This window comes from Taeniopygia guttata, chromosome 13, assembly GCF_048771995.1.
Source record: "Taeniopygia guttata chromosome 13, bTaeGut7.mat, whole genome shotgun sequence".
In the NCBI taxonomy this organism is placed as follows: domain Eukaryota; kingdom Metazoa; phylum Chordata; class Aves; order Passeriformes; family Estrildidae; genus Taeniopygia; species Taeniopygia guttata.
This window is the reverse complement of record NC_133038.1, coordinates 15,874,242-15,898,452: the sequence shown is the minus strand read 5'-3', so window position 1 is coordinate 15,898,452 and position 24,211 is coordinate 15,874,242. Positions and strand designations below refer to the sequence as shown.

At 50.7% G+C, this 24,211-nt stretch overlaps 1 long non-coding RNA gene across 1 annotated transcript; it reads left to right on the top strand.

The window, feature by feature from the left end:
• Positions 1-398: 398 nt before the first annotated feature.
• On the top strand, positions 399-21,492 carry LOC115497078 (uncharacterized). Its single transcript, XR_012058122.1, has 2 exons — positions 399-638; positions 20,776-21,492. It is a non-coding gene; the product is annotated as an uncharacterized lncRNA (long non-coding RNA).
• Positions 21,493-24,211: the final 2,719 nt, after the last annotated feature.

The window sequence follows — 24,211 nt, the reverse complement described above, 5'->3', positions numbered from 1 at the left end:
CCATGTTCCTTTTCACACCCAAACCTTTCCTGGGGACCACAGCTGCTCACCCCATTTCAGGTGAGTGCTGCTCCTCCCCTCGTATCCATCTTTAACCCTTTTTGCCATCCCATGAGAGAAAACACCGAGTTTTGGGTATTTGTCCTAATGTGGAACTTCAAATAAATTAATTTTAATGGGTTTTTTCAAACCTGAAAAATTCTATAATTTTGTGTGGCACTGACAATAATTTTTAGAAGCTGTGTGTGTGAAATATTTTGGTATTAATACAAATTACCGTGTTTTTTTTAAGGATTTTGACTGTAACACAGCAATGAAAATATAAATGCAAAATACGTGGCAGGGAGAGGCAAGCAGGAGAACTCAGGAGGTCACAAGGATGTTGGTGCTTTTTAATCAAATATTTTGACTATCACGAGAATTTTAATCGCTCCGTTAGGAAAATTTGGGGGTTTTTTGCTGCCTGGGGCCCGTGGGGCTGGAGCAGGGCTGGGGAGCTCCTTCCCCACCCCAGGCTCATGCAGCAGCAGAGGGAGCTCCTGCACTGCCGAGCAAATCCTGCTCTCCTCAGCCATTTTAGGGACATTCTCCCTTCCCTGCAGGCTCCATTTTATGCTCCTGACGCAGAAAATAAAAAGGTCAGCACGGGGGGGAGGGAGGATGCGCTGGGGGGGGATGCGGGATGTGCTGAGGCAGAGCTTGGCTGCGGTTTTTGGGGTGCCAGGGCGGGATGTGGGGCTGGAGAGGGGCTGGTACCCAGGGGAGGGCAGGGCTGGCGAGGGGGGAGGTGGAATTCCAGCTGGAATGCTGCTTGGAGCCCCCCTGGCAGCCCCCAGGGCTGGGTGCTGCCCCCTCCCTCCCTCCCTGCCCCAGGATGCTGCAGCTGGGATGCTTTTTGTGACCCCTGTCCCCACAGGAGGCTGAGCAGATCCCCCCAGGCTGCCTGGAAGCAGGATGGAGCTCGGGATGAGCTCGGGATGTGCTCGGGATGGAGCTCGGGATGGAGCTCGGGATGTGCTTGGGATTAGCTCGGGATGGAGCTCGGGATGAGCTCAGGATGTGCTCGGGATGGAGCTCGGGATGAGCTCGGGATGGAGCTCAGGATGGAGTTCAGGATGAGCTCAGGATGGAGCTCGGGATGGAGCTCGGGATGAGCTCAGGATGGAGTTCAGGATGAGCTCAGGATGGATTTCACGATGAGTTCAGGATGGAGCTCGGGATGAGCTCGCGATGGAGCTCGGGATGAGCTCGGGATGAGCTCAGGATGCAGCTCAGGATGGAGCTCAGTCAGGATGGAGCTCGGGATGGAGCTCGGGATGTGCTCAGGATGCAGCTCAGGATGGAGCTCGGGATGGAGTTCCGGATGGAGCTCAGGATGAGCTCAGGATGCAGCTCAGCTTTCAGCCCTTGCCAGGCTCCCCAGCCCAGAGGGACTTTCCTGTTCTCATTGTTCAGGACACCGAGATCTGTCCTTGTTCTCTCTTTCCTTCCTGCCCGCACACGTTCGGGAGGGGGAGGGGGTTGCCCCAGCTCCATGACCAACAAACCCTGGCAGCAGCACCTTTCCCAGCTGTGTGGAGAGTCCCAGGAGAGCTGCCAGCCTTTATGGAGCAATTGTTGTCATCATCCCGATTTGTGGGAGCCTTTTTTTGTTACTCATCACTGCCTCCTCCGTGCTGAGCAGCGCTGAGGGGGAGCAGGCACCCCCCAGCCCGGGATATGAGGCAGCCCAGGGGTCCAAACTGCCCCAGTTTCACCCATCCAACCGGCCAAGGATGCTCAGGGATGGGCTCGGGGCTGTGTCCCCTCCTGGCCCCTGCCTCTCTGTGCCCTGTGATGAGCACAGCACATCTCTCCCTTCCACGAGGGGTCTGTGAGCTTCCAAAGGCCTCCCGGGGTTGTCTGTGTGGTTTCCAGGCTCAGGAGTGCAGTTCAGGGTTTGGGGAGGGTTTTTTGTGGCACCTCATGGCTGAGAACCGAAGTGCTGTGCCCTCAGCTTCACAGGACTGGGCACAGAGATAATCGCTGGTGTTGCCGCATCCAACAAACTTCCAGCTCCGAAACCTGCCCGAGGTGGGGATTAAACCCTTCCAAATTTGGGCCAAGTCCACCAGCAAACTTGAACAAAAAGCCCCTGGGAGAGCTGAGTCTGCTCAGGCAGCTCATCCATCGAGGCGGGGAGGGGGAGGAATCCCTGTGGGACCATTCCCAAATCTGCTCCTTCCACATCCTGCTTGTCCTTGTGCTTATCCTACACCCACTTTATTCCAAACTCTTTTATTCCTTTCCTAAAACCCCGATTTCGCACCAAAGGGATCTTTTTGGGCGGTTTTCACCCAGCTGTTCCATCCCCTTCCCGCATCTCCTCCTGAGGATGAGAAACCAAACCCCACAAGAGCTTCTGTGCTCTCTCTCAGACTGCTCCGAGCGACTTTTCCTTTAACCACCCGAGCTCAAGCTCCCTTTGGCTGTGATCTTGTGCCTGCCTGGATGAAAATAGGTCACTGATTCCGTGCCGGGCTGGCAGAGCGCGGCTGCCCCGGGGGGCTCAGGGGTGGGGAGGCAGCGCAGCCTTTGGGCCAGCGGCGGGTTTCGAGGGATGCTCACCCAACCCGCCTCGGTACCGGGCAGGAGCGGCACTGCCACACTTCCAGGGTGCTTTTCTGCCTTTTCCTGATGTCTTTTTTGGGATTAGCGAAAAACAGAAATCAGGCAGAATTAAGGGAATTGTGGGAACCCAGAGCTTCCCTCTGGCTGCCCTGGCAGGTCTGGGACCCTGGCAGGGGTCAGGAACCCCCCTGGACAGAGCCCCCAGAGACACTGGCTGTGATCTCTGTCCATGGAAAAGAGTTTTCAATCTTACAGGATGAATTACCAGCTCTGAGTGTTTGATATAAGTAATAATTAAGTGTGGCACGGGTGCAAAAGTAAAATTTTAGGATTCTAGATTAGGGGTCCAAAGGGGACAAGATGGAGGAAATTGGGTGTGCCTTGTCCTTTCTCTCCTTCTTCATGCCCTCCATGTTTCACTGTGGTGTTGGCATTTTTCTGTTGGTTCAGGCTGGGGACACACTGTCCAACGTAGGTGACAGATATTGGCACGTTATTGTAAATCCAGCACAGGTAGTTTGTGGTATTTAATGTTTGTACCATCCCACTGAGGGCAGAGCCCCACACGCTGCCCTGCAGGACAGAGCTGCGGCAGGGCAGCAGAACATGTTAGAGATAAACAGAATAAACAACCTTGAAACAGCACAGACGAATTATGGCTTCTGCTTTGGCAGCGGGGCACAAAGACAGAGACTTTATACAATCTCAGGATCATCAATACCACAGATTCCAACAGGGAATAAAACCGGGTGTATTTATTGAAGGGCCCTCAGGTACATTTAGGGCAGATGGAGCCCATCCAGGGGTGTTGGAATCCTGCAGGCTGAGAATTTTAAACTTTCTGTGCTGAAAGGCACAGACCAGCAAGAGAACACTGCATTTGACCTGAGGCTGTGGAGGGGGCTTCCAAATTGACTGATAGCAGATGATGGGACAGGGGCTACATCCAAAAATGGTCACAGGTTTTCACACTTTTATAAGTTTGGTCCATTTGCATATTGAGGGTGAATCTTCCAATTCCAGCTTCAGGTAATGACGTCACTGACCCCAGGTTTGCTCCCCCCAAGTCCCTTTTGTTCACATCTCTTGCAGTGAGGTGTCCTTGATTGCCAGGCCTGGAGAGGGATTGTTTCCCAAAATGGGAAAGCAGCAGCTCACATTCTATGTGGAGTAGTAAAGGTAAGAAGACTTTTAGGAAGGTGTGAAAGCAGGCCTCAGAAACAGAAAGGAAAAAAAAATTAAAATATTAAAAAATATATTAAAAAAAAAAACCCAACCCTAAAAAACCCAGAAAACTTAGATCTAGCTCCTGCTGCAAATCTGAAAGTAGAAAAGTTACAATAGTACAGCAAGCAAGGACATGAAACAATAGCTTGAGTTTTAGGTTTGGCCAAGACAGACCTTAAGACTGCAGAAAAATATGCTTAGCAAAGTAGTAGAAGTTTTAAGCTTAACAATGGAGTATTGTGTGTTGTTAATAGAAAGAAGTCAAGCAAGCATTGTGTACGTGTGCTTTTAGTGGTTGGCTAGAACAATTACCTTTATTATTTACTCCTTTATTTTTTAATTATTACCTTTAGCAATGTGCTATTGGCTAGAAAGTTTTTTTAAATGCTCTGTAACAGAGAAACCTTGGGCTGCTGCTGGCTGTGAGCTATTTATATACTTAGATAATATATATTACATATATTCTAGATTATATAATATAGAATTATATATTATATATTATATATTATATATTATATATATTATATATTATATATTATATATTATATATTATATATTATATATTATATATTATATATTATATATTATATATTATATATTATATATTATATATTACACCAGCTACAGCAGGAAAAGTTCCTTTTTCCAATGCGGGGAGGAGGAATATATAGGAGAAAAGAGAAAAAAGCAGAAGGGAATTTCCCCAGTGGGCGCCTGGGTTGAGAAGCAGCAGGAGCCCCTCGCTGATCCCTTTCTCCAGAGTCCCCCAGGTGCTTCTCCCACCCTCTGAATTCCCCATTGTCAATCCCGAGGCTGGGAGTGTTGATTAGAGCAGGCTTTGATTAAGAACAGCACTAATTATGCTTTAAGCCAGCCTGCAGAGCCCTGGGTGGTGATTAGGGCTGTGTTTAATCACCCCTGTCCCCTTTTGTTGTCGCCTGAGGGTCCTGGGGTGAGGTCAGAGCGCAGAGAAAGGGCAGGAAAAGGGAGAGGAGCATTCCCAGCTGGAATTAACTCCTCTAATCGCATCCCTCTGCCACACACAGCACGGGGCTGGGCTGGTTTTAAGGTCAGGTTAGAGATCTGCAGCTTAGGGCACTCAGGGTTAGTCTTAGGCCTGGATTTGGCAGCTTTCCCAAGGAAAAAGAAGCTGGAAAATCTCTCCTGCCTGGTCTTTATTTCCATAGTCTCCTTTCCTTCCCCATCCTGCTTCCTGGGAATGGTTTTTAGTTATGACCAGACAGAGATGAATTTAAATCCTGTCAAAAAAAAAAAAAAAAAAGAAAAAAAAAAAAAGAAAAAAAAAAAAAAAAAGAAAAAAAAAGGCCACCAGCAACTTCCACCTCCTTGGACATCAATTATTCCCCTTGGACTGATGAATTCCAGCTTTGTTGCCTGAATTTCCAGATAAACTGGCTCTATCCCTGTAGGGAAGGCAGCTTTGGCATCACATTTCGATGTGGGGAGCATCTAAATGAGGGAATTTCGGGCTTGATGGATTTTAAAGATCCAAGCAATATTTTTCTTTATATATATACATGTTCCAGAAAATCTATGTTCCCTGCCCTTGTTCCCATTTAGAAATGTGGTTGCTTGGCTTCACACCCCCATCCTGCTTTTTTTAAAGGCAGGAAAAAGGAGTTAAGAGCTCCCTATTTATCTTCCCAAAATATCCTGAGGGGGTCTCAGTTGTCCTGGATTTTTCACAGAAATCCTGGGTTGTCCACATTTGAGAAATCTGGTCTTTGAAATGGGAAAAGTTCAGTGGAAAAAGTCATTTTCTCTGGACACATTTAATTCCAAACAGAAATAAAAAATGTTGGCTGCACAATGTCAGTAGGAAAATTTCATTGTGATTATTTTTTTCCCCTTTCTGCAGTACAAGAAGTCAAATCTAAGTTGTCAAAACTAAAAAAAGTCTCCTGCAGAAGAATTTAAGTTTCCCCAGTTCTGTTTAGCGCTGCTGGGGGATAATGGGGGAGAAGGGAGTGGGGTGGGAATGGGGAGAGCAGAGTCCTGACCCGGGGATGGGGCTCCCAAAAACCAGGACCTCAAAGGAGAAACAGGGCAGTGGAAAATAAATAACCCAGCGCTGTCCCCAGCACGAGGTTTGGGAAGCACAGGGAGGGTGGAACACCTTGGAAATGGCTGTTCCTGTAATTTTTTCCTTTAATTGATCAGGGCACTATTTTTACCCAGTTCAGATGCACTCAGGGCTCAGAGGCTGCTCTCGGGGAGGATGATGATTCTGTCCTTGCTGATTCATTCAGCCCCGGCTCAGGATCTTTCTGGAAGGATCTCCTGTGCCCAGGTGTGGGAGTTGAGATGGAGACAACACAAAGCAGCACACTCCATTTTCAGAAGGCTTCAAACCTGGTTTTATTACAACCTGCATGCTTTTAATACATTCTTACAAACCTCATAAGTTGGCACTTTATTCTTTGGTACAAGAGACAAGCAAAGTGCTCATTGGAACAGGCAGCTGCAGATTTCTCTTATTTCTCCTTCTTTCTTTCTTGGTTTCTGTGTCAACGACCTTGGTAGGAAATTCTTTCAGGGGTAAACATGGATCCTGTTATCAAACATGGATCCTCTTATCAAACATGGATCCTCTTATCAAACATGGATCCTCTTATCAAACTTCTCTCTGGCCCACAGAAGTTGCTCTAAAACCTCTCCCACACCCAGTGTGTGTAACCTGCCTGCAGCTGCACCCTGAGATTCTCCCTCCTCCTCCTCAGCTCCTGGATGCCCCTATAAATCCATTTCTGGCCCTGATAATGGACACTCAGGTGAGATCTTGTAAAGAGGGCAGGGTTAGATTGATTTCAGAAAGGTTAAGTTAGATTTTAGGAAGGTTAGAATCGATTTTACAAAGGTTATATTAGATTTTAGGAAGAAATTCCTCCCTGGGAGGGTGCTGAGGCCCTGGCACAGGGTGCCCAGAGCAGCTGTGGCTGCCCCTGGATCCCTGGCAGTGCCCAAGGCCAGGCTGGACAGGGCTTGGAGCAGTTTGGGACAGTGGGAGGTGTCCCTGCCATGGCAGGGGTGGGATGGGATGGGCTTTAAGGTCCTTCCAACCCAAAAGTTGGCCCAGGGATGGGCTCTGAGTCAGAACTGCTCTGAAGACAGAACCTGCCCGCTCAGAAAATGCTCCTGCTGCTGTAACAAGTTGGGAAGCAGCACAAGAGCAGCTGTTTCTCATTAAGTGCCTGTTTCCAGTCCTGTGGGGCTCCAAAAAGCAGCAGGTCTCTCCGTGAGCTGCGCAGGAGTGGGGGCACAGCCGTGCTCAGAGAGGCTCAGCTCGGGAAGCATCGCTTGATCTCTGCTGAAACACGTCCTTGCCTCATCCTCCTGCTGCTTGCTGGGCTTGTCACCGTGCTGGGCTCTCCTCAGGCCAGCAGGACACAAATGTCTGCTCGTGCTGAGGCCTGCAGGGCTGCAGGAGTTGTTTAATGCTCTCTGCAGCTGATCCTGCAGGCAGGAGCTGTGCATGGCAGGGGAAAGCTCCATCCCTGCCAGGGGGCACAGAAGGGTTTGGGCTGGAGGGCACCTTTGAAGGCCTCTGGTCCACCCCTGCCATGGCAGGGACACCTCCCACTGTCCCAGGTTCTCCAAGCCCTGTCCAGCCTGGCCTTGGGCACTGCCAGGGATCCAGGGGCAGCCCCAGCTGCTCTGGGCACCTGTGCCAGGGCCTCAGCACCCTCCCAGGGAGGAATTTCTTCCTAAAATCTAATATAACCTTCCTAAAGTCTAACCTCACCTTTCTGAAATCAAATCTAACCCTGCCCTCTTTACAAGATCCCACCTGAGTGTCCAATATCAGGGCCAGAAATGGATTTATAGAGACATCCAGGAGCTGAGGAGGAGGAAGGAGAATCTCAGGGTGCCAACTGCAGGCAGGTTACACACACCCCGTGCCAGGGCCTGCCCACCTCCCAGGGAACAATTCCTAATTCCCAATATCCCATCCATCCCTGCCCTCTGGCAGTGGGAGCCATTCCCTGTGTCCTGTCCCTCCATCCCTTGTCCCCAGTCCCTCTCCAGCTCTCCTGGAGCCCCTTCAGGCCCTGGAAAGGCTCTGAGCTCTCCCTGGAGCTTCTCCTCTCCAGCTGAGCACCCCCAGCTCTGCCAGCCTGGCTCCAGGGCAGAGGGTCTCCAGCCCTGGAGCAGCTCCGTGGCCTCTCTGGACTCATCCAGGTCCTTCTGTGCTGCCTTGAGAAGGCTGCCCTAGAACAGAAACCAGAGGAGTTACAGAATAAAGCAGGGATTTATTAAAAGGCCTCCATGGATCCACCTTGGGCAGCACAAGAGCCCAGCCAGGGCTGCACCCAAGATGAACCAAAATGGTCCCAGAAACAGACTCAAGGTTTCTCACTTTTATCAGATCTGCTCCTTTTGAATTTTGGAGTTAATAATTCAATTATAGCTTCAGGTTATGAAGTCCCATCCTTGTTTTTCTCTCTCCAGCCCACGTTGTTTGTGCTCTTGGGCTGAGATTTGGATCGTTTGTCCTTGGTCCCCAGCTAGAGAAGGAATTGTTTTGTCTCCCTGCTCTGTGCAGAGAACTCACCATCCCATAATATGAAGCCCAGACCCACACACTAAATCAGCACAGAATGTGAAAAATAGAAAAGCTGAAAGCTGAGGCACCACCTGTGCTGTGCCCCCCAGTGCTGGATGCTCCAGGTGGGGTTCCAGGAAGAACAGCAGAGGATTTCCAGCTCCTGCAAACCCCTGCTGCTGGCAAGGCTCCCAATCCCTCCTGCACCATCCTGTTTTCCTGATCAGATGTTTTCCTGAGCAGATTTCCTCACATCCACCTCCAAAAAACACAGTGCTGGGAGCAGAGTGATCCCGGGGCGGGCGAGGTGATTGTGGGGGGTGGGAACAGGGAGCTGGGTCTTGGCAGCTCCGAGCAGAGACAATTTTAGCTCCTTGCTGAGTCTGCAAAGCCCAAGGCTGCATCCCAAAGATGCTTTGCTTGAGTGGCTGCAGTGGAAACCTTTTTATTGTGAAAGCTGTGGCTGTGCTGGGGGTGCAGGGAGGGAATGATTCTGGAATAACGGGATGTGGTGCCCGGGAGGAAGGATGCTGATTGTTCTGTCCGGGATGAAAGGCTGCTGCTGCTGCTGCTGAGTCAGTGAGGGAGGAAGGAAAGCAGGAGCAGGATATGGAGAGCAGCTGCATCCGTCCCCGAGGGGCTGAAAACTCTGCTGAACCCCAGACTGTGCCCCCAGTGCTCTGCTCTGCCTCACCTGCTCTGCTGTTGGCATTCAGCTCCAAATCTTCTCCAAACCCCCCAGTAAATCCCAGCCCTCCTCGTGCCCAGCTGCACTGGAGCTGGGCACTCCTCAGAATCTCTTTGCTGCTCAAACTCTCAGTCTTGAAACAGCTTCAAGCAAATCCAAATGAATCCCCCTCTTTTTTTCTCACCTTGGAGACTGGTAAAACATTCAGACCTTCCCTGGTGAGTGTGACCCAGACCAAAGCACTGTAAAAGAAGCATGGGGAGAGCCTCAGTGCTGCTTTGGGGAGCATTTATTCTGCAGAGAGCTCAAATCTGCCTGGGAAATGCAGGGGAGCATCAGTGTGATGAGCTTTGCCCGTGCTCTGAGCACACAACCCCCATGCAGGGGCAGGAAGGAGGAAGGATCACATTTCCCAGGAGATCTGCTGCTCAGAAATTGCCTGAAGCAGTTCATTGTCTTTTGGGGGGTTTGTTTGCCTGGATGTAAAGAGGGGGAATGGGTCCCACTCCTGGCAGGGAGCTCAGAGGGGTTCTCAGAGGGTACAGATGGAGTTCTGAGGACTCCAGGATAGAATCTGCTCCTGCTTAAAGCAAATATTTTAGGAATGTCCTTCTTTATTTTTATGGGGGTTTTTTGTTGGTTTTTTTTTTAGTGTCTGCTGAGAACTTGAAGAAAAGCTTTAACAGGACAAGAAGATGGATTTTGAATGTGCAGTGGAATATTCTGAACTCCCCAGCTGATACAGATAAGATAAGAGTGACAAATCTATGGGGGAAAATTGACAATATCCTTTGATTTTAAGGAGAACAACATTCAAAGAGGATGTGAGCTATGACAAAAGGAGGCCATTTCCCCTTGTCCACCCTTCCCACAGGAGGTGCAAATGTCACCCCAGCACTGAGCAGATTAGGCTGGGTTCATCTTGAGTGCCCCTGAGCTTCTCTGGGCAGCTGTGCCAGGGCCTCACTGCCCTCCCAGGGAAGAATTCCTGCCCAATATCCATTTCCAGCTGCCCTGCCACCACCAGGGACATCCTTAACTGGAGCAGATTTCTGCTCAGCTCTGCCACGCTACTCACTCCCCTTTTAAAGAGGATTTAACCCTTTTTGTGTGGTTTTCCCCCTCCCACCCATCGCAGCAGCTGTTCCTCCTGTCCTGCAGGAGCTGCCATGGACAGTCAGGAAATTCAATCTGCAGGGCAGAGCTGGGGAGGGGGGAGGCAGAGGAGAAGCAGCAGCAGTGAGAGCAGCAGGGACCAGCTGCTGGGCATGGCTGGGATGCAGCTGGGTGTGTGTCAGAATCTGTGCTATTGATGATTCCGGGATTGTAGAAAGTCTCTGTGTTTCTGCCCCGCTGCCAAAGCAGAAGTCATAATTTGTCTGTGCTGGTTTCAAGGTTGTTTATTCTGTTTATCTCTAACATGTTCTGCTGCCCTGCCGCAGCTCTGTCCTGCAGGGCAGCGTGTGGGGCTCTGCCCTCAGTGGGATGGTACAAACATTAAATACCACAAACTACCTGTGCTGGATTTACAATAACGTGCCAATATCTGTCACCTACGTTGGACAGTGTGTCCCCAGCCTGAACCAACAGAAAAATGCCAACACCACAGTGAAACATGGAGGGCATGAAGAAGGAGAAAAAGGACAAGATACACCCAATTTCCTCCATCTTGTCCCCTTTGAACCCCTAATCTAGAATCCTAAAATTTTACTTTTGCACCTGTGCCACACTTAATTATTGCTCATATCAAACACTCAGAGCTGGTAATTCATCCTGTAAGATTGAAAACTCTTTTCCATGGCCAGAGATCACAGCCAGTGTCTCTGGGGGCTCTGTGCAGGGGGGTTCCTGACCCCTGCCAGGGTCCCAGACCTGCCAGGGCAGCCAGAGGGAAGCCCTGGATTCCTACAGGTGTTTGGGGCAGCAGGAGCTGTGGGCTGCATGCAAAGAGAGCTCCAGATGAGAGAGGGATGCTCTGAGCTGGATTCCCAATGGAGAATTCCCAATGGAGGCTTGGGGCAGCACACGGGGCAATTTACTGAGAGGAGCAGCCTTGAAAGCAGCAATTTCAGGTTTGCCTGCAGAGCTCCACCTTCATCTGAGGGACACCTCACAGCAGCCCCATGGCTGTGCAAAGCCTGCTGAGCTCCAGAGAACCTCCTCCCTGCCCAGAGGATTTTTGGCCATAAAAAATGCAGTGATGTGCATCCCAGCCCAAAGGCTGTGCACCCCTGCAGCGCTGCACTCCTGCACTCCATCTCCTCCTCAGTTTCCTGGGCAGCTCAGTGGGTGTCAGCACCAGAACTCTTTTCCCTCTTCCCAAGCTGTGATGCTGTGCCAGAATCCTCTATTCCAACCACACACGTTTCACATTTATTTCAAATGTGGTTTAAAAGGGAGGAGGGGGACAGGCCATAAATATTCTTTCCCAGTGCTGTGGCCTGAGCCTGGGAATACCCAAAGGAGTGGAATGGCCCCTGTGGGGTTGGCTCTGTGGGACAGACCTGTGCAGCCCCAAGTGGCTCTTCCATCACCCCAAATGTGTCTGTACCCCTGGGTGTGTAAATCCTCCCCTGGCAGGCAAAGTTCTGGGGAGCAGAGAGGACCTGGCCTCGCTCCTGGCACTGCCCATATTTTCATATTTCCACTTTCCTCCCTGGCTCTGTGCACGCTCAGGGACATGGGTGTAGAATAAACCCTGTCATTTTGTGCTGAAGCAGCCATTTCCTTCACATTTTTCCTACATTACCTACAAAATTGGGACATTACTGAGTGTAAGTTTGGAAACCTCCTGAGCCTGCAGCCGCTCCAGGCACAGACCTGGAATGGTGACCCCTCTCAGCAGTTGTGGTTGGTCTGAATTCAACCTTCTGCTTGGCCCAGGAGGTTCATGTGGCTCTGCATGTCCCCCACTGTCCCCGCGGCGTGGGCTTGCTCCCTGCTACCAGATGCATTCTTTGCTTCCAACATATGGCCTCAATTACTGCCCCTCTCCCTTGATTTCCTGCTTCTCCGGCTTCCCTGAAACTCATCCCTCCTCCTGGCAGCTGGAACTCCTGCAGTGAGATGCTTTGCAAGCTCTCACATTCCTCCCTCCTGCTGCTCTGCTGCCTGTGACGAGGGGGTGCTGCTGCAGAGTGGGCACAGATGGGGCTCAGACCCCCCAGCACCCCAAACTGCCCAGCCCAGCCTCCAGCAGGGTTTGTCCATTCCTCTGCACAGAGATCCCTCCTCCCCCAGCACCCATCCCACACCACCCTGCACTTTTCAGCCAACTGCTCCATTTGCAGGGCTCAAACTGATTTTTATTGCCACCCCCCACCGAGGCCGGGTGCTTTCCAAGCCTCTGCCCTTTGAAAGGAGCATCAAACCACTCTGGTTTTCCCCTGGGCACTGCTTGGCCTCTTTCCCAGGCATTTACCCCTGCAGAAAAGCCATCAGCCCGTGGCTTCTGCCTCTCAAGGCTTTGGAGGAGGGGAGAGGGCTCTGTCAGTGGCTCCTTGTGGGAAATGGATTTGTAGAAAACTCAGAACCTGACAGAAAGCTCACACAGTGTGTATCTGTGTGCAAACTTTGAGATAAGAAATGCTGTCTGAGAAATGCCATGGAATAGGACAGGCATTGTTGAGAGAGAAATGGAGCTAGAAACAAGTTTCAAAGGACAGTTTTGTAAAAAGGACTAGATACTTTAGAGAAATAGAACTATGAAAGATGCATTGTAGTGGGACCCACGAGGGGTAATTTTAGATGATTGGCTTTAAGGCATTTACAGTATGGTGTAGCTAAAAGCTGGTAAGCCAAGAAACTCTTATAATGTATTGTAATTAAGAAATAATTGGCTTCTGTTTGTGATGGCGTGAATTATAAAATCTGTATTGTCTCACCCTTCTTATAAGACAGAAAATGGGATAAAAGTTTTTAAAGCACCCCTCAGTTGCCCCATCTCTGGGTCAGAAAAAGGCTTGATCCAAGAGCTCCTCAGCCCCTTCCTGCTGCTGGGGGGAGCCCCAGGCCCTGCAAATCTGAGCAATCTGAGCCTGTTCAGGGCACAGGGGAGCTGGGAATGGTTAAATCCCACAAACGAAGCGGTTAATGATTCCCATCCCCTTGCTGGCACGTTTCAGGTCTTGGAAGGGGGTCTGGCCAGCAGCTGTGCCAGCAATTGTAGCTCCAAAAGAGCATTTTCTTCCTGTGTCAGCTTTCATGCCTGGCCCCTCTGCGTTCCCCTGGTGCCTGCAGATGCCAGAGTTTCCAGGGCTCCTGCTGCTCCGGGCCCCTGGCACTCTTCCCTCCTGTCCCACCATGCAGTTGTGTGATGGGGAGGGGGTGAAGAAGGCACTGCTGCCTCCCTGTGTGCTTCTCTTCCTGTCCCATCCTTCCCTAAGCGTGGGAGAGGCTTTTCCCGGGATAAAAACGGCTCAGCAGCATTTGGGAATGGCAGGAGAAGCTGAGAAGCTGCACCTCTGAGTGCAGCAGTGCAGGGGAGCAGTTTGGGGACAATAAGATCTGCAGCGGAGCAGCCACAGCCACGTTCAGCTGCAGCAGCCCCATTGTAGAATAAGGTTTATATATTATATATACATTATTTTTATCTGTATTAAATATTGCAAACTAAGTATTTTTACAATATATAAATATATTTTTACAATATATAAATATTGTAAATACAATACAATACAGTACAATATACTATAATATACTATAATATACTATAATATACTATAATATACTGTAATATATTATAGTATACTGTAATATACTATAATATACTGTAATATACTGTAATATACTATAATATACTATACTATACTATAATATACTATACTATAATATAATATAATAATATAATATAATATAATATAATATAATATAATATAATATAATATAATATAATATAATATAATATAATATAATATAATATAATATAATATAATATAATATAATATAATATAATATAATATAATATAATATAATATAATATAATATAATATAATATAATATAATATAATATAATATAATATAATATAATATAATATAAATTTCACATGTAATATATATTTTCTATAATACAATATATATTTTTTTACAATATAGAAATATTGTAAATATTTAAAAACTGTATTATAATAAGCCTGGACAGTGGTTTCTGATTTTCTGGTTGAGCAATGGCAGCAGGAGCATCATTGATGGAGTCACCATCTCTGGGAGTGTTCAAAAAGTGTGGATGTGGCACTTAAGGACGTGGTTTCGAGGTGAACACAGTGGTGCTGTGAATTTGATGATATTAAAATTGTCTTTTTCAACCTTAACGATTCTGTGATCCCCTGAAATGTGTGACACCTCCCTAAATTCCTCCTCACCTCCTCATGCCTCTTCCTGTTGCAAGCAGAGGTGGAAGCACAGAGAAGGAAAAGTTCAGATTTCTGAAATCAAATATATCAAATATGTAAGTTTATATATATCAAATATAAAAGTTTTTAGGAATCCTGGAGTGCACAAAAGCTGGAGGGGAGTGGATGGAGCACACGGGTGAGGATCCAGATCACAGCATCCTTCTACACCCCTTGAGAGGTTTGGATGAGTTCACTCCGAAGTTCCCACAGGGCCACCCCCTTGTCCCACCCTTCCCAGCTCCCCAAACCCACCCCAAGCCGTGTAAGGAGCCCCCCAAAAGCCCCGGGAGGTGCCAGTCCCTCAAACCTGCCCCCAGAACTTCCAGGGGTGAATTTGGGCAGGATCATCCCTGCCAAGCCCCGGCGCTGGGGCTGCCTCCCCCCAGGACACCCCAAAGCTGCAGGGCTGTGAACGGGCACCCCAAAGCTTCGGGGGGCTCGGGGCTGTGAGCTGTGACCCCCATCCCCTCTGCTCCCCTTCCTTGCCCTGTCAGAGCTCAGGAACACACAGAATCCCGGGATGTGATTCCATGCAGGTGCCTTTACTGAGAGCTCTGGGAATCAGGGGCACAGACCCAAATCTGACTCTGACACGGCTTTTGAGCTGAACATATTTTATATTCTATCATTATATAACTTACATATTCATTATTAAACTTAGATTGCTCTATCATATACATTTACATGAGTTTCTCGTGATCTTTCTTAGGTCCCTGACCACAGTTTCTCATGATTATTCTTACAATTAAACAGTAATTATATTTAATTACTAAACAATCATCACATCTAACAATTATATCATTTATCATGTTCTGACTACACAGGTGCAGTTCTAGCAAGTACAAGTTCTTCATGTGCTTAGGGTGGTTATTTTTCCAGGGCCTACTAAGCGTATTTTTCCTTTTAACCCTAAATCCCCTGATTTTAAAACCCTTTTTCTATCAGCCCCAGGGGTGGCTCTGGCAGCCCCACCTCCGCTGCCGTGCCCCGCTGCGGTTTTGGGGTGCCGGCAGGTGGCAGCCTGGGCAGGCGGCACGGGCAGCCTCCAGCAGATGTTTAATGGGATTTGGGAGCTCTGGGATTCATCGGGAGCTGTTGTCACGGAAACGGAGATCTGCGAGAGCCCGGCCGCTCGGCTTAACCCCCTCGCTGCCGGGCAGGATGCGCCAGAGCCGAGCGGTCGGTGCCCGGAGTTCCCAACCCCCGCCTGGATTTGTAGGGTCAGCTGTTTTATTTAGGATTGCGGTGCTAATTGCCTTTTAAATTCTGCCTCGGTGCTGCTGGAGCCCCGGTGTTCCAGGAGGGATGTCCTGTCCCCTGCCTGCGTGTCCTGCTCTGTCGGGATCTGAGGTATTGATGATCCCGAGATTGTAGAAAGTCTCTGTCTTTCTGCCCCGTTGCCAAAGAAGAAGCCATAATTGGTCTGTGCTGGTTCCAAGGTTGTTTATTCTGTTTATCTCTAACATGTTCTGCTGCCCTGCCGCAGCTCTGTCCTGCAGGGCAGCGTGTGGGGCTCTGCCCTCAGTGGGATGGTACAAACATTAAATACCACAAACTACCTGTGCTGGATTTACAATAACGTGCCAATATCTGTCACCTACGTTGGACAGTGTGTCCCCAGCCTGAACCAACAGAAAAATGCCAACACCACAGTGAAACATGGAGGGCATGAAGAAGGAGAAAAAGGACAAGGCACACCCAATTTCCTCCATCTTGTCCCCTTTGAACCACTAATCTAGAATCCCAAAATTTTACTTTTGCACCCGTGCCACACTTAATTATTACTTCTATCAAACACTCAGAGCTTGTAATTCATCCTGTAAGATTGAAAACTCCTCTCCATGGACAGAGATCACAGACAGTGTCTCTGGGGGCTCTGTCCAGGGGGGTTCCTGACCCCTGCCAGGGTCCCAGACCTGCCAGGGCAGCCAGAGGGAAGCTCTGGATTCCCACACTGCTCCTCTCCTCTTCAAGTTTGGGAGGTTCCTACACCAAAAAAAGCTGGACCTGTAGGTGAGGTTGGGTGCCCGTCTCCCACCTTGGAGGGGAAATATCCTACAAATGCCTTCTCCCAGCACATCCCACCCTGCTCGGCAGCTCCTCTGGGGCTGGGGCTGGACAGGAGAGGGCACCAGAGCTGCGCTGCCGCGGGGGTGGCGGCCACGCGTGTGTCCCCCCCGCACGTGGCGCCCCGGGGTGACAGCCCTGCCGTGGGCAGCACCAGCAGCTGCGGCCGGGGCTAATCTCCTTAGGGCTGACAGCAGTGAAAGGGAGATTAGAGAGCAGGGGGGCTCTGGTAGCTCGGGATGCTCCTTGGAGAGGCACAGAGGGAGAAGGATCTGGGGGAGACCAGAGGAGCAGCCAGAGAGGCCTCAGGGGGCAGCAATTAACAGCTGGGGGCTCAGAGGAAGGGAACGGCTTTAGGAACATGCCTAAAAATCCTTGTGGAGCATCCCCCACCTCCTTCTCCCCAGGAGGAAGGTGTTGCCAGGCAGTCTGGGCCCAAATCCATTCCCTCCCATCCAGAGGGGGGAGCTGGATGTGTTTCCACCCCCACATCACAGTCAAGGGCATGAAAACATTCCCTGAAGCGTATTCAGAATGGAAACCCACTGGACTTTAGCCTCTCCCTGAAGGACATGGGATATTTGCTGTCCTTTCCTAGGCTAGGAAGGAGATGGCATTTTCTGGAGCAGAGCAGAGGCTGCTGCTCACAGAGGTTCCCTGAGGGCTCCGGGTCTGGGCTCCATTCCCTGCCCCTGCCACGCTGCTCTCACGGCTCTGGTGCTTCCCTTGCCCATGAAAACAGGGCACAGTGATGGATGTGCCAGGGGAAGTCCTGCAGTCCTGCCCTGTGGAAGAGGTTTTACAGCGACTTCTGTGGGCCAGAGAGAAGTTTGATAAGAGGATCCATGTTTGATAAGAGGTTCCATGTTTGATAAGAGGATCCATGTTTGATAAGAGGTTCCGTGTTTGATAAGAGGATCCATGTTTACCCCAAAAGAATTTCCTACCAAGGTCATTGATACAGAAACCAAGAAAGAAAGAAGGAGAAATAAGAGCAATCTGCAACTGCCTGTTCCAATGAGCACTTTGTGTCTCGTGACCGAAGTGTAAACTTAGGATTTTTGTAAGAATGTATAAAAAGCATGCATGCTATAATAAAATCAGGTTTGAAGCCTTCTGAAAATAGAGTGTGTTGCTTTGTGTTGTCCCCATCTCTACCACAACACCACTGGGGCAGGGGAGGGTGCCAGTGCAGGAGGTGCTCACCGAGCTGTGTCTCTGCTGTGCTCCTTCCCACAGGGAGCTCCAGGGCTGGAAGGGATGGAAACAAGCAGTATCTGCTCCTATTTGTAGTGTTTGTTCCTTCCTCTCAGCTGTCAAGGAAACCATGGCATGGGCCACATACCCAGCTGGGGTTGCTGTGGTTGCTGACGTGTTCTGGCCTTTTAATCCGGATCCAAAATAGCTTCTCCACCCCTCCGTTTGTGCTGGCTGGCAGAGCACCTTCCACGGTGCCATCGTCTGTTCTCCTGCCTGGGAATGAGGCCCAGAATGCAAAAGTGTTTCTTAGAATCATAAAATCACTGAGTAGTTTGGATTTAAAGGAACATTTAAAGGTTATCTGGTTCCAGCCACAACCACCTTCCAGCGGGGTAGAAAAGTGGGGAGGAAGATCTCTCAACCAGGCATTTGGAAAAAGAAAACCTGAGTAGAGAGGTAGAAGAGGTGATGCTACAACTTTTCTATTTCTCACACAGGAGGAGGAGAAAGGTCAGGAGAAGCATGAAGAGAAATCTCCAAAGTTTCCACAGCCTAGGCTGGCAGTGGGATTTTTGCTCATCTTTTACATGCAGAAAAGAGCAGGGATTTACAGTAACAGAAGTTGGGGCATGTCCAGGGAAGGGAACTGGGAAGGGGCTGGAGCCCCCGGAGAGGCTGAGGGAGCTGGGAAGGGGCTCAGCCTGGAGAAAAGGAGGCTCAGGGGGGACCTTGTGGCTCTGCACAGCTCCTGACAGGAGGGGACAGCCGGGGGGTCGGGCTCTGCCCCAGGGAACAGGGACAGGAGGAGAGGGAACGGCCTCAGGCTGGGCCAGGGCAGGCTCAGGGTGAATTTTTGGAAAATTTCTTCACTGAAAGGGTGGTCAAGCCCTGGAACAGACTGCTCAGGGCAGTGGGGGAGTCCCCATCCGTGGATGTGCCAAAGGCCACATGGATGTGGCACTGGGGACACGGCTCAGTGGTGACCACAGCAGTGGCTGGAGTCGATGGTCTCAGAGGTTTTTCCAACCTAAACAATTCTGATTGTAACAGGCTCTTCTGCCCTTTGGCCTCAGTGGGGCTCAGGGTTAAGCACAGCTTAACCCAGGCTCGGCCCCTGCGTGGCTGACGTGTCCTGGTGCTGTGACACACGGGGGTGTCCCCGTCCCTCCTCCCTGACGGGATCAGCTGGAGGCACACACGGCCCCAGCACAAGGTGTGTGCCCAAATGCCACATCAGTTTCTGGTGACAGTGTTCCCTGTGTCCCACTGACATCCCCCTGAGCTGGTTTCACCCCTCCAGCCCTTTCCCAGAGGATCACTGTGTGCTCGGATCGCAGGAATCTCTCCCACTGTAATCAAAGCCCTGAGGGGACACTGGCTGCTGTCACAGCCGTCCAGACCCAGCTTCCCTTGGAGGGGGAGGATTTCCCCTTCTGCAGCTGCAACAACAAGGGGCCCTGTCCCACTGTCTGCAGGGTGCAGGGGACACCAATGGCTCCACTCATGCTGGCAGGAGCCAGAGCAGGGAGTCCCAGGCCCATGAGCCTGAACTCTGCCTGTCCCCACGGGATTTCCTTCTCCTGACCCTTGGGTTTTCCCTTTTTCTGCTCTTTTCAGCAGGTGATTTCAGGGCAGGGTGGCATCTGTGTGGTCCTGTCGTGGCTGAGCCCTGGTGAGCTGCTAAACACCAGCAGCTGCTCAGTGTCCAAACACCTGCCAAGGGCAAGCGATGAATGAATTCCTCATTTTGCTTTGTTTGCAGGCTCAGCTCTTGCTTTATCTATTAAACCACCTTTATATCAACCCTCACCCTCCCAGCTCTGTCCCCATCCCGCTGTGGGCACTGAGGGAGGGCTGCGTGGGGCAGAGCTGCCCACGGGGGTGACCCCAGCCCGGCTGCCAGCCCTGTGCTCTGGCATTGCTCTGCCTGGGATCCTGCTGGAGCTGGTGCTTCCCTGAGCCCTCCTCCCCGTGAACCTCCTGTCTGATGCTCTGTGCAGCCTCCCAGTGGGGTTTCCTGCAGCTGTCAGGGCATTTCTCCACCCCCCATCACGGCTGGGAGGGAGGAAGGCAGGAGGAGCTCAGTGTGGCGGCCGTGGCAGCTCTGATCTCCATTCCCACCCTGCCCGGGCAGCTGCGCCCATTCAGCCACCAGCAGCTCCATCCCCAGAGTGGGGAGTGTCCTAGTTTAGGGCAGATTTGGGGAAAACCCTCTGAAAGGAGCCCCCAGAAAACAAACCCCCACGGCCCCTCCCCACCCACATGGTTCGGGAAAAAATTTCCTCTGAAAGAAGTGGAAAAGAACCTGTTTATTAAAAAATAAAGCACTCCCCATCACCAAAAGAAATTAACAACACCAGATGACAACAAAACTCTTTCACCACTCTGAAGAGATGAGGAAATCCAGAAAGTCTTTCCTGGGAGTGGTTGCCCTGGCGCTGGGGATTGCTCTGGGCACTGGGGATGGCTGCTGCAGATCACAGAGAGCTCTCGGTGCTCCTCAGTGTTTCCCAGGTCCCACTCCGGAGCAGGCTGGAATGATATTCAGGAAAGGGAAAGGAAAAAAACAGTCCAGGGAAAGAATTGGACTGCTTAGCTAAACTAACTAGAAAGCAAAGGCAAAAGCAGAAGCAAGCAGAGCAAAAGCAAAAGCAAAAGCCAGCACCAGCCTGTCCTAGACACAGACCATGGGGGGAGGTGAACCAGATGATAACAAGGCAAAACAAACCTTCACTTTCAGAGTCAGTTCTGAAAGCACAGAACAGAATATCAAACATAACAGAACACACGATTGGGGATACAAACACCATCACATCACCCCAGGACAGGGAGGAAGGGGAAAAGCTGTGGGGCTGCAGCTTGAAGGAGCCGTTGTGGGGGAGTGAGGTCAGGGAGAGGGAAAAGCTGCAGCTTCATGCAGAGAGATGTGAGGACCAGGGCAGGGTGTAGCAATGGATCTGAACAACTCAGACTGCAGTGTGCACCAGCCATTCCACTTGTAACTGCTCTTATCTGGATCTTCTCAGGGCCCTCTGGAATTCATCAAGGTTATTAAGACATAATCTGTGCTAAAATAAGAAAGAAGAAGCTGAGACGCAGAATTCCAAGACCACAAGAACTGGATAACGGGGAGCAGTGAAGCGCCTGGACTGTGACCAGTCAGAGCCTGAAACGGGAGATGTGGGACCCCGGGCAGCTCTTCAAAACGTTTCATTGTACAGAGGATTTTACAGATTGGGCCCTGGGTGCCAGAGCCACGCCTACACTGACAGCCACAGCTACAGGCACGCCTGAAGCCCCTTTAGCTGTGCTTCCAAAGGATTATTATTTGTCTTTGCTGAGCATCTTGACCCACACACAGCACCTTTGCTGTCCCTACAGCCTGTCCTAGCTACCACCATTGCCACTCTGTGGCCATCACTACCCAATCCCCCCAGTTAGTGTGTTACAGCTTAAGCTTAAAGTTGTTTTTCAGTTTTCTTGCAGTGGAAAATTCTTGGAGCTTTTTTCTACTTGCCACATCAGCATGCCTGTTTGCCTGTGGTATCTTCTGCTTTTCCTAAGATCTATTTCTGCTTGGTAAAAACATCTTTTTGTTTGTGGTCAACATATCCTTTGCTCTAGGCCATAAAACCTCCTTCCAGCTCTATTTAACCTTTGCTTTCGTAGTTGTCCAGTAATGACTGGCTCAGCAATTGTCAATTTACACATCTATTGTTCTTCTATATAAAATCTTGCTTCCATCTCTATCTCTTCTCAGAGATCTCTCTGCCAAGCATACATGACTGTGAAACTTTCTTGTCAAACTTTCACCTTTCCCAACAGTGACCAGTCCCAGATTCTGAGAGGAGCATGCAGAACACCTGGAAAGACAAAAGCACCGATAAGAAATGTGTGACCAGCGTGTGCAGCAGAGTTAGAATGTATAAATAAGTGCATAATATGAACAACAAACAGCTTCTGCTTATTCACATTGGTTAGCTGCCCAGGAGTGCTGAATTTCCCAGGCAGGGCTGGACACAAGGGCTCAGTGCCCTGGGCTGCCTCAGTGCTGCTCCCGCCCCCAGAGCTGCACCTGCACAGTTCAGAGCTGCTCTGTGGTTCAGTGACTGTGTCCTTCTCTGTCACCTCGATGTCCCAGCTCTGCCATCTGCTCCCCAGCACACGGGGAAGCGAAGGCAGAAAATCGATCCCAAATCCATCACTGCCAGCTCAGGCAGCCCAGGGAGAGCAGGGGCTGAGCCGGGCTGGGTGTGGAGGGACTCTGATTTCTCAGACCAGGCACTGGTGCAGCGATCAGACACATTATCCCAGTGCCCAGACCCTTCCCTGCTCTGTGGGAGAGAAGCTGGTGATGTTCATCTCTAACCCCAGATGGAGCCAGTTGCAGCTTTGCCAGTGACAGAACCATGCTGGGACAAAAATCCGTGTGTTGTAGGTAGAGGCAGAAATTTCTGAGTCTTCCTGAAATGTTTTGTCAGTCCTGTCCAAATCCAAAGCCACTGCAATCTCAGAGCAGATCTGCTGAGATGATAAAACAGCATCTTTGGGCAGGGGGCTCCAGCCCAGCAATCCCTTGGCCAAGCCATAAATGCTCGTTGCCCAAAATGCTCTAAATGTTCAGTAACTCTGGGGTGTTCCTGTCCTGCTGCTGATGGCATGTTGAAAAAGCCCACCTGAATTTCCAAAGGGGTCTCTTGAAGAAGCTGAATTCCTGTGGGAGGACAGGGGAGGTTCCAAGGTGGCTTCAGGAAACAAATTACACCAGGCAGGCTGGGAGTAGTGGGAATATTTCTGACAATGTTTCAGTAGGGAAAAAACAAAAGACTGATTGTGAAGGGGTGCACAGGGACCTCACCTGGATGTTTGGTGGCTTAGATGCTGTGAGGGCTGGGAGTGCTGGGGAAGAGAAGGGTCCAGGGAGATTTTAGAGCCCCTTCCAGTGCCTAAAGGGGCTCCAGGAGAGCTGGAGAGGGTCTTGGGACAAGGGATGGAGGGACAGACACAGGGAATGGCTCCCACTGCCAGAGGGCAGGGATGGGTGGAATATTGGGAACTGGGAATTGTTCCCTGGCAGGGTGGGCAGGCCCTGGTACAGGTGCCCAGAGCAGCTGGGGCTGGCCCTGGTCCCTGGCAGTGCCCAAGGCCAGGCTGGACAACCTTGGAGCAGCCTGGGGTGGTGGGAGGTGTCCCTGCCATGGCAGGGGTGCAGTGGGATGGTGCTTTAAGGACCTTTCCAGCCCAAACTAGTCCGTGACTCTGTGTGACTTCATACAAACAGAGATTGTTAAGTTCCCTTTCCCCATTCTGTGATTTTATGATCTCAGAAGGATTTTCCTGCCCTGGCTGCTTTTCCCATTTAACCCCACAAACAGAGGGATGCTCCAAGCTGACAATTTCCAGTTGGAGCAAAATATGGATGTGTGGGGTGTCCATGCCACGTCTGCAGTAGTTAAAACCTCAAAACCCCCTCTGAGATCGAGAAATCCCTGGGAAAGGAAAGAGAGGAAGGAAAAGGAAGCACAGCAGCAGCTTTTTTTTCTTCCCTTTGTTTTAATCTAGCCGTGCTTCCTGCAGCTCTGGCTCTGCTGCCTGAGGAGGGACCTCATGAGCCAGATGAGGAGCAGAGGGAGGCAGCAAAGGGAGTGGGATAGCCCTGGAGCTGCTTCATTCAGGAGGGGGGCATGGAGGAGGCATATGAAATGATAAACTGGAGGTGTTTGTGTCCCCGTTGTAAGCAAGAGCTGAATGAAGCTGGGAGGGGCAGCTTTAAATGCCAAGCTGTCACTTCCCAGCCCTCCCCTGCACAGGATGTCGCAGATCCTTACGGTTTGTCCGGGTTAAAAAAAGCAGTGGGATACATTTATGGAATAAAAGGGTGGGAGGATGTGAGAAAATTCACTGTTTGAGCAAGATGAGAGCCTCCGTGGGGGCGTGAGGCGGCAATGGGAGCTGCAGGGAGCGGAGGGGAGGAGGGATGAGCAGTCTGCCGGGTTCATGCTGCGGTGGGAAGGGGCTGAGCTGCGGGGAGAGACGGGCTGTGGGAGGAGGAAGGCTCTGCCCGGAGGAGCAAGAAGCTGTCGCTGAAATGTCGGGCTCAGGAGAGGGATTGGGAGCGTGGGAGAGCAAAGCCCGGGGGGAGAAGGGGCTGCTGGCTCAGAGCGGGGTTTGCAGGGCAGGACAAGCGGCTCATTGAGAGCGGGCTCCAGCTCCCTTCCAGCCCTGTCCGGCTCTGCCCCAGCCCAGCTGGCAGCTGGGGGACCCCGCACCCCCTCCTTCCTGCAGCCCCCAGGGCTCAGCGCACAAAGGCCGGCAGCTCTCAATGCTCCCTGTGTTGTCTGCGCTCCCCAAATGCTGCATCCCCAGCGCCCCGGGGCTGTGACCCAACAGCATCACCCACACAGAGCCCAGCGCCAAAATAACACCCAGCGAGCAGGGCACAGCTCGGAAGGGGCAGGGAGC